General features: G+C 37.5%; 1 protein-coding gene across 2 annotated transcripts in view; it reads left to right on the top strand.

Moving 5' to 3' along the window:
• Window positions 1-985: 985 nt before the first annotated feature.
• vwc2 (von Willebrand factor C domain containing 2) overlaps window positions 986-9,778 on the top strand; it is a 34,955-nt gene continuing 26,162 nt past the window's right edge. The window contains exon 1 of one of the 2 annotated variants that reach the window (XM_086045098.1): window positions 986-1,285. The gene's annotated coding sequence lies outside the window, so the exon portion shown is untranslated. The remainder of the gene's footprint in view (window positions 1,286-9,778) is intronic. The other variant, XM_086045097.1, reaches the window with a different exon arrangement.

Here is a 9,778-nt window from a genome sequence, read left to right as displayed (position 1 = left end):
AATTCCACCTGGCAGTTTTACCTGAATGAAAGGTGCACCAAAGTAAATTTGATGCTGTACTTGAACCATTTGGAGTATCGGCATAGTTTTGGTCTCTTTTTGAAGATAACACTTTGAATTTTTCTCCTCAACTGTCAGAATCTTTTTAAGTGCTACTTGCACTGAATTATAGAAGTTTGAATACATAACCCAAACGTGGGTGCCCATAAGGTAAGTGGATTTGAATAGTAAATTAACCAGCTAATGAGCTTTAAATAAACCTCTGCCGTTAGCATCATGCACGGAGTTTTTTTTTTTTTATTTATTTATTTTTTTTGGTGGGTGTGGGGAGGCGGTCGTAAGGACGGAACCGCATTAAAAGGACGAGGACAGACTGGGTCAGAGGACGATCATTTTTAATGAATAAGGACGGAGGGACGAGGACGGAAGGGTACCCGGGTCGCGGACGAAGGACGGAAGACGGACCAACAAAAAAGGGTCAATTGCCCAGCTCTGTTAAATAGTAAATACTATGACTAACATTACATAGTATTTATGTAAAATTTTACTTCTTTATTCAATTGTAAATAATTTATTCAGAAATATTTTACATCTATGTTTTTCAGGTGCCTGCGTATCTGTCACATTGTTGTGCTTAACATAGCAAACTATTTGATATTAAGTATTGATATCAGATTTTAAAAAATTCTCATATTCTCAAATCCTCTCATGACCATGAGATGGGCGTATTATCCAGTTGTGATGGTTTATTACCTGACTATCTTGAAAACGTGAAAAAATACATATAAAATGAATGGTCCGTTTTTTTAAATGCCCTAGACACAATTAACCGACATTGTTAATAGGAGCGTAAAACCGATCTGAGATGCTGGACCTGATTTATCATAACCACCGACGTCCCCGCCGTCAGCAGTTCAGGTTTTTAAATTGCGCTATCTAGCGGCCACTTTGTTAGTTACCACGACGTCGGAACCAAGGCACTCCGCCTCCATTTATTTAATAATTTGGGGAGAGAGAATAAAGTGCCTGTGTGTGTGGAGCAGGGGGACATCACACTCTCTGAAGCACAAGCAGAGAGCGGAGCACCTTCTACACTCTTGTGAGACGAGTAAAGTTAACAACGAGCCGCCATCCTCCAGAGAGCCACCGTCTTTGAACAAAGTGGACCAGTCTGCACTTGTTATCATTTGTTGCTGTCTGGCTCCCCCTCACACACTCTGTATACTGGTCGAACTGTGTGTACTGGTGACCCAAAGCGCTGACGGAGACCGTACGTTTATCACAGGTAGGTTCGCGTGATTGTCGTCATAGTTCAAGTGGAATGCTCTTTTGATATTTCGTATGTGTTTCAGTGTTCTTGAGAGCTATTTACTTAGATTGCAACCAGCATGTAAAATCCATTTATATATTACACAAACAGCATCTATACAGTACAATATAGTAGCGATGCTGTATGCACCTGTAGATGCTGCATGTGTCTTCCTTAAGTGTGCAACTTAAGGATGGGAGGAGAAAATAATACAGTACCAGCGTGGTGGACACATATTACATGTACAATGGAATTGCATTCAGAGTGTATTCAGGTAGGTAAGAGATGTCCTAGGAGATTCAAGCTTCAAGGCAAAAAAAAAAAAAGGAGCTCTGTGTGCTAATGTTTGTATTACATTATACACTCAGTAAAATGTAAATGTCACTACATCTCTTTGTGAGCTGCAGAAAATGAAATATACACGATGTGTCATATGCCGCACTCTGCCCTTTAACATCAACTCGGTTCTTTTGTACTTTTCATGGCTGAAATTGTGAACACAAGCACATTTTCACCTTTATTCCAGGCCACATTATCCAAAAATTACATGACAGTTTTGCAATGGTGGTTGCCTTTTTGCGTCGTATGCTTTGGAAAACTTTCTTTTGATGTAGGTCACTTTTTGAGAGATTTACGGTCAAAGGATGAAATTCAATTAGAAAGCTCTGCGGCGATTTATTCGCTGACAGATGGCATAATACTTTGCTTTGGTGTACCTTATTGCTCTAATTAGATTGCATTAATCCACCTGTGCAAAAAAATGTCGCATCATTAATTCAATGCTTTCCCAGTCCTGTCACATTGGAGCCCACAAGCAAACACTGTCTGAACCTTTCATGTCTTATCCCCTGTGATGTGCTTTGTCACAAATTGACCAAAGTAAATAGTTCCATTCCCCAAGTGTGTAGCTGGCATGTTTGAATGTTGGAGCAGTGAAGATAAGGAATTTGATTCAGCATGTGCAAAAAATGAAGTGCAGACAGCTGTGCAGGCATATTGTGAGCCTGATTTAATTCTAGCCCGTGGACCTGCTTTTCCTCCAAGTGACGTCTAGTTTGATGTGACAGAGGGACATCGCTTTACTTTTATTCACGGAGACATTTTGAATGCAATACTCGCCGTGGCGGTTCATTGCCAGCCAACCTGTGTGAGCCTTGGACTGTTTACAACAACAGCCTTAAACACAAATCAAAACATGAGGCTGCTCTCAGCCGCGCAAGCTTGGTTCTCCCTCTCATGTGGATGAAACATGCTCGTAATAGAGTTTTTTTTAAAAAATACTGCCAGAATGCATCGGAGCTAATTAGAAATCAACTAAAACAGAGATGTCTCAGCTCATGTGTAGAAAATTCCTGAAGAAGGGGACTCTGCATAATTTTATTTGGGCCTATTTATAGCATTAATGTGTTGGGTAAATTGCTCTGAGCTACCCTAGAAGAAACAACTGTGAGTGACATTACTGCAGAAAGCAAGAGGCAGGTCAACCTTTTCTCCGTATCTTGTGTTATTGAAGTCTTGTCAGTCTAATCTACAGGAATAGAATGAGTAGTGTCTTATTAGTCAAGCTTGAGCTAAATTTGCTCCCTGAGCTAATGCTCCTTTTCAAGACTTATGGGCTTTATTTCCTCTGCTTGGTAATGAAAGCAACAATATTTATTATGAGTCATAAATCAACGCTATGGTGAGAATCATTGAACCATGAACTAACAGCCAGGTTAAATCTCTCTTAGATTAATCACCGTGGCTGCACCTCAGTGTTCAACTGTGACAAATATGAAATATGGTGATGTGAGCAAAATATTGACCTTTGACTTTGTGGATGCGTATCCAAAGTGACATCCCTAACCTGCTCATGCTGCAAAACAAGTGGTTTATTCATTCTTGTGCAGAAAGTCAGTGCAATATTTAAATGTCAGTGGAGATCAGGATCACAGAGTTAAAGAAAAATGCATGTGGATCAATAGCAAATTTGCAATATTAATAGTAGAGCTGAGCAATGATGTGGAAAATTATTTGTAGTAAATTTGGCTTTGTGTCAAGGAAAAGCTCTCAGTCTCATTAAGTAGTCAAAAACAGTTCTGGCTTTGGTCTGAGATATCTTGCTAATGTTGCTTTGTTTTAACATTCATCACCTTGATTATCTCAGTTAAATTTTAATGGGAGGCAAAAATATAAACCTTTACTGCCACAATGAGCCATGAACCTGCATTTAGGGCTGATGCTTTGTGTTAAAGTGTTTTATTTAGTGTTAATATGGTGTAGGGCCCAATTACATTACCTTGTAATCATCGAATGCTTGCTCTATTTACTATTGCGTTAGCATTCTTTCCTTAGGTTTAAAAATAATCATATTCACCATTTCCTCTGCTGTAACTGCACAGCCAGTGTAATTGTACTTATATCCAATCCCCCAAATGTATTCGCACATTAAGCAAAACAGAATTACCGCATAGTAATGTATTACTTTGACAAAAACAATCAATCGGTTACACATTGTTACACTGCATAATGACAAATACACATTTTGCACTCCAGTAAGAGTCCAATGTCATTTATTGTAGTTTACTAGTATTGCTAGTACTATTATATATATATATATATATATATATATATATATATATATATATATATATATATATATATATATATATATATACATATATATATATATATATATATATATATATATATATATATATATATATATATATATATATATCACGCTCCATCACGCCCGTGACCCTTGTGAGGATAAGCGGTATCGATAATGGATGGAAGGATATATATGCATGTGTGTGTTTATTAGGGATGTCACAATATCATAATGTCCATCCATCCATCCATCCATTATCTATACCGCTTGTCCTCACAAGGGTCTCGGAGAGTGCTGGAGCCTATCCCAGCTGTCTTGCAAGGTTTGCAATGTTAAGCCGTTAGTGTCTCTGAACTGTGTTCATGTTGACGTATTCATATTGCTCATCAAGAACCAGTAAGCTTTTTTTTTTTTTTTTTTTTTTTTTAATATTAATAGGTTTGGTTAGGCCTCAAACAAAAAAACGTTTGCCCTGTTTTTTTTTCTCTTTTGTTACAAAGCATTTAACGTTTATTATTGCATTTGATATAAAAAAGATTATTAATGTAATAGGAGTAGGCTATACATGTGGTGACACATTTTCTGTATTTTGTGATATCCAACATGAATATTAAAATATTATTAAAATTGTATTGAATCAAGTTAATTTTTCCCATTGTCAGTCAAGGGAATTTAATCAAATATCTACGCCTAATATAATAAGGCCATATTGACCATAAATATCTAATATACTATATGTATATATAAATGGTGGAGCAGAGCTAGAAGAAAAATTAGATATAAAGTTAGTTTAAAATCATTAATGTTTGCACTTCTCTGATTTGATTTAAATGCTTCAACAAAAAACTAAAATATATTCTTTACTACTTAGCTTATTAATATAGTTTATATACATGTACATACCCCTGGAGGTCTCAGGTTTGTTTCCAGACCTCACAGATTTAGGAATCATTCTTATTTGTTAAAGGATTGAAATAAACAGACATTTTGTCTGGTTTCCCAAACACTTGTGGTTCATTTGCTGAGCAATATAATTATTGATGCATTGTGTGAGTCACATGCACCGCATGTGTCTTTTTTAATTGACAGTTTTGGAACTTATGTATTTGCAACATTAGAGTTGGCTCAGAGGTATCCAATATTTGAAAGCATGCAGAGACATATCAGAAGGTCACTGCAAAAAGAGACCACCTAATGTGAAAATCACCTCACCACTGACTTATCAGCTTTAAAAAGAAATAGAAAAAGTTCAGCCAAAATATATTGTACTGAACCAGTCATTTTCTTGTATATTTCCCTGGGATAACTACATGCAACTGAAAATAATTAAAAAGGATTTTTGTTCTCTACCTGCAGAGATGATTTGCTTCATTTTAAAGAAGCTGTCAGACATTTACAATATATATGATCTTACAGTACATAAACTCTGATGACTGTAGTAAGCACAAAGGCTTTACTGAGTCCACAAGGCCACATCTGTGCTGAGTTTAAAAGGCTTCATTTTGACTCTCACTACAAGCAGAGAGATGCTTCACTGAATATGAGTCTTAAAAGCAAGCCGCACCTCAAGCAATGCAACTGAACAGGACAGAACAATTGGTTCGTCTTGCAGGGTTCTGCAACTGGATTTCATTAGTTCCCGACCATCTGCAACTAGTTTGGCTGTGATTCCCAATGTTGACTCGTAAGTGAATAGCATTGCAAATGATGTTTGCGAAACGAAGCCCAAAATTATACAGTGCAGTGTCAACATTTGCAAATTCATCTATTTTCAGTGTATTTATTTATTTACAATTGTGTGTAAATGGCAAAAGGTGGGCTTAAGTTATTAAACTTAAACCATATGTCTAAAGTGCTAGTGCTCATATTTGTTTTTCCATGTGTGATGTTATGTCAGTTTCAGTTTGCACGAGCGTGTTATTTCGCAGAGTATGGTAGCTAATACTACCTAATGCGAAGGTAGTGTGTTTCTGTTAAATACATTAATTACTGAATAGTCGTTTATGTAACATGGGTTCATGATTGTGTACATTCTAGATGCATGGTGTTGATGTTTTGCTGATTATTCTTAGTCTGGAGAGCAATTTCCTTTTTATGATGCTCCCCATTTTAAGTGCTTTGCTTCCATCCTGTGGCATCTATAGGCAATTACATACTCCTTAGGGGGGGGGGGGGGGGGGCATCACTTCAGGGTTCCCAATCTTTTCTTGGAATTATTTTCCAGAACTTTTCCAGGACTTTTTTTTTTTTTTTTAACTTTTCCGGGACTATCGCATCTGCTACAGAAGTAGTCAAGTTAACACAATATACACTAATCAATTCCACCCCAAGCTTTGGGAAGTGTTATTTTATACAATTGTAACTTATGTTTTGTACATTTAACCACTTGTTTCAATGTTACCAAATACCATACCAAATTGGCTCGGAAAACCGAACAGTCAACCTCACAGCTGCGAATTGATTCTCATTGTTCACACCAAAAGAGCCGTTCAAAAGAACAACTCATTCGCGAATATCCCGGAACTAATATGAGATCTCACTTGGATGTTGACATCTAAATTAATTTCATTGCTAAGTAAATCAAGCTGATGGAATAGAGATGACTGACTAATGAGCTGCTGATGGGCTGGAGAGTGGCCAAAGCCTATGCTAGCACCCTTGACACTGCCACAGCCAGGTTGGCTAGCCCAGGGGCATAACACTAACTAAAACTGCATGAAAAACAAAGATCTGCTCTTTGTGCACATACACACTAGTATTTTAGTAGAACTGAATTCCTAATGAAGTTTTCCTCATTCATATATTTTCTGTTTCTGTTGTCGGGACAATGGAGCAAGAATGAAATACTGAGTGAAATGTGACCCAGAAAAACTACCTACTATTTCCTCTCCCAGCACACAGCCAAAAGTGACGGCACGCCCACTGCAGTTTTCTGTCACTCAATACAGGTGACAGAGAGGAGATTGTCTGGAAGCATCACATGGGATATTTTGCTGGCTAGAAGCAGCGATGGAGCTGAAAAGCACCAAAACTCAACGTTGTCCATTGAAGGCGGCTGAAAACAGACTTTAACCCGTTTGCGTTTACCCACAAGGCAGTGAGAATTTTAGGTAGAGACAATAATTTTCTCAAGTTTTTCCAGGACACTTTACTTTTTTTCTCATTTTCCATGTGTGTTCCATGACTGGAAAATTATTCAATCATTTTCCAGGTTTTGCAGGACACGCGGAACACTTCATTTACTTGTGAATTTTCATTATTTGGGATAGGGCTCACCAAATGAGCATTCTGAGGGGATGTGAGCTCTGAAGCACAAACGGAGCTGTTCTTCAGTTGATTCTCAATGTATGCTATACTTAGAAAAAAAACCCAAAACATTAATTAATACTGGTACACCCCCGTGGTGATGCAGCTCGACCTCACAGCCACGAGAGGGGACTGAGCTTAATGTTTATACGTGTGTGTGTGTGTGTGTGTGTGTGTGTGTGTGTGGCTTTGTCGCTTAAAAGCCGGAAATGTGTGTGAAAGACGGTTGACTTGATGAAGCATTTCTCCAAAAAATGTTCCGAACACAGCACAATTCTGGTTCTGGAGGTTCTTTTTCCTGATTTGAGTTGCCATGTAGCAACCTTGTACTTGAATAATGAGTCGCGATTAGAGCTGTCACTAACAAATCTTTTCAGAACCGATTATCATGTCGATTATATACACAGGTAAGCCCCCTTCTCCTCAGATTGACAAATGTTTTTGTTTTGTTTTCAGGAAAATGTCCAACAGTAATAAGCATGCCTCGGCAAGGAACGTTTAAGTTTGTTAAAGTTGATGTATATTAGCACTATACTCACTTTGTGGTAAACATTTTCATATTAATTTTCATATAAGCCGTGGTTCAGTGTCGCACTCTCTTGCCGCCTCAAGTGCCCTGTGCGGCCGTTAATGGCTACTCCAATGACACGCTGGCAGTGGACGTGAAGAGGACTTATATATGAAAAAAAATATCCACCAGATTTGTTCATTTTTCCACACACATTTCCCAAAATAGTCATGTCACCTCACAGTCACACTTAATCACTGCTTGGTGATGCGTCAATAAGAGACGCATGGAGCAAGTTATGCTGAACTAAGTTAGCTGGAGAAGCTTCAACTTGCACCGAGACAAGTTGAGCTGGGCACGATGATTTAGTGGAAGACGCTTTGCTTCGTTAAAGTAGTGATGGAACATATTGTGACGAGGCTTTAGCTTTTTCAGTGCCAATTGACTTAAAAAGTGTCATACCTTGAGCTGCTCTTTGTGAAAGGCATGAAATGAGCACTCACACAAAGCAGCATTTGCAAATTCGTTTCTGCACACTTTTGCCTTCTAAAGGCTGTTGCATGCAAATGACAGGCAGCATAATTGTCACCTTTACCCCATGTTACAGATTCTTTTTGACATATGTTTTGCATAAAACTGTGGAATAATTGACTCTTGAATAAATTATTTCTTTTTCCATTATTTCCTGTGGGGAAAAAATTGTTTTTAAGTCCGGATTAAATTGATGCAAACCAGCAATTACGAAATGTGTTTTCAAGTAAGAAAATTGAAGCATAAACCAATGTCATAACACAACTTTTTTTTTCCCTCACAGCACTATCGCTGTAAGGTCTTTTTAATAGAGATTATACAATGCTTGCAAAGTAAGAACCCAAGGAAAATATGTGATTTATTATAAAACAGCGAGATTAAGGTTTCGAGGATGGAATAACCTTGAAAAAGATGCAATAAAAATAATTCAATTCAGAATGAATGAAGCTTGTCCTACAGTCAGTTTTCCTTTTGTCCACCATTGTAATGGATTTGTTCTCCTTGTATGTCCTCTATTTTTCTGCTCATTTTGTCATCTCTTTCAAAGATACAAGGGCAAGATTTTGAATGAAACGCCTTGTGTAATGTTTTTGTTATGACCAAGTCACATTTATGTATTTTACTTTTGAGACAATAGCGCCCAGAGGTAGTAAACGGCTCTACCTCGAATGTTATAACATCATTTAGTGCATTTTGTCCCTTTATGTTTTGTAGCCCTCTGTAGAATTGTTCTTTCCAAAAAGAAGTCATATTTTAGGATTTTTGGACAGAATGTCAATGTACGATATAAATCATGTTATTTTCTCAAACTTGTTAAGTGTTTAAAACATAATCTCAGTTTTATAGTCTTTCTAACAACCAAATAAAGAACAGCCCAATTAACTTATGAAATAAAGTTGCCTGTAGACTGTTTTAATCCTTAATAAATAATAAAGTGCAAAGAAAATAAAAAAAATATCGCCTCGAAGTAATTTCAAAAACAGTAACAGACTGATGGAGTGCAATCACAGGTTTTCCTGTGATATGCAACACAACAAAAATATGCAAATTGTATTAAAATGATTTAAAGTAAGTCAACCCAAACATTTTTTTTCAAGAATATGTTCTATGCAGGCCCACTTGTTGAAACAAGGCATTCTAATGAATATTAGGCGAGTGAAATAAGAGTTGATACACACCTGCTTTTAGCCATCTCAGGGCTCATCTCAAGTGCCATTTTGTCACTTCTGTTGACTGAAAATGACATCACAGGTGCTCGGGGCTCAGGTAACGACCAGTCACGGCTCAGCTTCAGAAAACAGGTGAGCCGTGATTGGTCGTTACCTGAGCCCCGAGCAACTGTGATATCATTTTCAGTCGACAGAAGTGACAAAATGGCCGCCCCTTGAGGTGGGTAAAAACGGGTGGATTTTGCGTCTTAACTCATAGTCCACTAACACAATATTAATGCAAATGCCTTGTTTCAACAAGTGGGCCTGAACATATTCTTGTTAAAAATGTTTGGGTTGACTTCCACTTTAAATAGGAAAAA

Source organism: Filicampus tigris, chromosome 11, assembly GCF_054856515.1.
Source record: "Filicampus tigris isolate MCC_2025a chromosome 11, RoL_Ftig_1.0, whole genome shotgun sequence".
NCBI lineage: Eukaryota > Metazoa > Chordata > Actinopteri > Syngnathiformes > Syngnathidae > Filicampus > Filicampus tigris.
This window is presented reverse-complemented; position numbering and strand designations above follow the sequence as displayed.